General features: G+C 40.0%; 1 pseudogene; it reads right to left on the reverse strand.

Annotated features, from left to right (window-relative positions):
- Nucleotides 1-2,304: 2,304 nt before the first annotated feature.
- LOC126061355 (non-histone chromosomal protein HMG-14-like) lies at nucleotides 2,305-2,691 on the reverse strand (annotated as a pseudogene).
- Between the last annotated feature and the right edge of the window lie 248 nt (nucleotides 2,692-2,939).

Genomic DNA, 2,939 nt, shown 5'->3' on the forward strand with positions numbered 1-2,939 from the left:
GAAGAGGAATGGTGTTTAAATCGTTGTCAAGTAGAACATTTCCACATGCATTCTCAAGTACAATGCTGTCAGTTTTCAAGATCTATCCTGAAGTACAATGCAGTCAGTGATAGAATAATATCTGTACACCTACAAGGACTACCAGTTAATACAACAATTATTCAAATTTTCTAACCAACCACTAATGCCAAAGATGAGAAAATTGAAGATTTTTATCAACTTCTGAAGTCTGAAATTTATCAAACAGGCAATCAAGATGCATTAATAATTACTGGTAATCAGAATGTGAAAGTTGGGAATAAAGAAGAAGGAACAGTAGTTGGAAAATATGGCCTTGGTTACAGAAATGATGCCAAAGATCACATGATAGAATTTTGCAAGACCAAAGACTTATTATTATTTTTTCGTGTATTATGGTTTAGGTGAAATTTTACAGCTCAAATTAATTTCTCCTATGAAAATTTATACACATATTGTTATGTGACACTAGTTGCAATTCCTATAATGTGATAGCACACTCCCCCTTTCTACCCCAGACTCCCCGTGTCCATCCAACCAGCCTCGGTCCCTTCCTGCCTTCTCATCCTGCCTCCAAACAGGAGCCTTTCTTTTGGTCTCGTGCATCTGCTTGAAGCACACTCCTCACAAGTATTATTTTATGTTTTATAGTCCCATCTACTCTCTGTCTGAAGAGTGAGCTTTGGGAATGGTTTTAGTTCTGAGTTAACAGAGCATTCAGGGGCCATGGCTTCAGGGTTTCCTCCAGTCTCAGTGAGACCATAAAGTCTGGTCTTTTTAAGTGAATTTGCATTCTGCTCCATGCTTTTCTCCTGCTCTGTCAGGACTCTCTGTTGTGTTTCCTGTCAGGGCAGTCTTGGTGGTAGCCAGACACCATCTAGTTCTTCTGACGGGACCAATAACTTCTTTGCAAGTACCTATTTTCAGCAACTTAAACAGCAACTAAACATGTGCACCTCACCGGATGGAATACACAGGAATCAAATCAACTGCATCTGTGGAAAGAGACAGTGGAGAAGCTCAATATCATCAGTCAAGACATTTGTAAGACAGCTTCTGGCCAACGGTCTAGAAGAATCCATATCTGTGCTCTTTCCAAAGAAAGGTGATCTAATAGAATTTGGAAATTAGTCAGCAATATCATTAATATCTCACACAAATAAAATTTTGCTCAAGGTCATTCAAAAGTGGTTTCAGCAGTTCATCCACAGGTAAATGCCAGAAGTTCAATCTGGATTCAGAAGAGAACTTGGGAATGAGGAATGCCATTTCTGATGTCGGATGGATCCTGCTGAAAGCAGAGAATGCCAGAAGGATGTTGACCTGTGTTTCATTGACTCTCCAAAGGCAATCGATTGTGTGGATCATAACAAATTATGAGTAACATTGCAAAGGATATGAAGTCTAGAACACTTATTTATGCTCATGAGAAACTTGTACATAGACCAAGAGGCAATCCTTCGAACAGAATAAGGGGATACTGCATGGTTTAAACTCAGGAAAGGTGTGTGTATTAGGGTTGTATAATTTCACCATGCTTATTCAATCAATATTCTTCATAATTGATATTTTATTGGTTGTTTTGAGCATCAGTACATATGAACAATATGTACACAATTCTTAATGTAAAAAATAAAAAAAAGAAAAAATTTTAAAATGTACGTACCAAAAAATAAAAAGCCATATGTAGTTATAATTCTCTAAATTCCACCTTTAAATTTAGAGGCAAATTTTCCTTAACATCAAGTACCAATTATCTTCAATTGTTGATAAGCTGATCCATCACAAGTCCCACTAATTCACAATTTAACATCACACACACTCTAACATTTAACCTTCACAGCACATAACAGAGTTATTAGGAAAACTGGACCACCACAGGCAAAGTCCTTACAGAACGTACAGGGCTGAGGGAGAGCCGTGGCAGGGGAGCAGTTTTGTTTAGGAAACAATTCTACTAAAAAAAGACATGGAACTAGAAGTAATTTAAAATGTTCAAGACATAGAAATGCATGACTCTGACTCTAAATTGCCATTTAGTATGCTTTGTATTTTGGGATATAAAAATTGCACCCCCCCCCCCGGGAATGTTACATTGACACCCAAGACAGTCAAGCCTCCCACAATTCAACATCCCACTATTTTCTGGTTGCACCAAAAAATAAACCACCAGTAAATGATTTCACCTCTTGAAAAAAAAAAAAAGCATGTGCACTTAAAAAAATGGGATGAAGTGGGATTTCCTCCTTCTTAAAAATGTTTCTAGAGCTACTAAAAAACTTGCATTTACAAAATAATTGATAAAAATATTCCTCTGGATTGTACAAGAAGGGAGATACAGGGGCCACTGATAAAACGTGGTAGACAAACATAATCAGGCTTGTTTTCTTTCTCCCCTGCTTCATCAGAGGCTGGATTCTCCTGGTTTTTAGTCTCTCCATTTTCCGCAGGTAAATCTTTAGTTTCTTGGGTAGTCACTTCAGCAGGTTTTCCTTTTGCACCCGGTTGTCCTTTTGTTTGCGCTTTTTAATCTGAAGATTTATCCTTCCCTGAGGCTTTTTTGGGCTTTGTTTCCACTTCTGCAGGAGCAGGTTTCGCTGACAACCTCCCCTATCTCCTCGTGGGCTCCTCCTTCACAGCCCCTTCCGCTGAACTGACCTTTCTCTCCGGCATCTTGGAGGCAGGGAGGCCGCGTGCTGGACGCCTGCTGGCTGCAGCACACCTGGAGCCTTAGCGAAGCTGGGCTGCCTGGCTGCTGCCGCTCCGCCTGCCGCCGGAGCTGCTGGGACCCGCGGCTGGGGCCTCCATCAGTATTCAGAGCAAAAAAATCTGAGAAGTTGGGTTACATGAAGATTAACACAGTATCAGGATTGTAGGAAGACTCTTCTAACAACCTGTGATATGCCGATGACACAACCGTA

This window comes from Elephas maximus, chromosome 18 (assembly GCF_024166365.1).
Source record: "Elephas maximus indicus isolate mEleMax1 chromosome 18, mEleMax1 primary haplotype, whole genome shotgun sequence".
NCBI lineage: Eukaryota > Metazoa > Chordata > Mammalia > Proboscidea > Elephantidae > Elephas > Elephas maximus.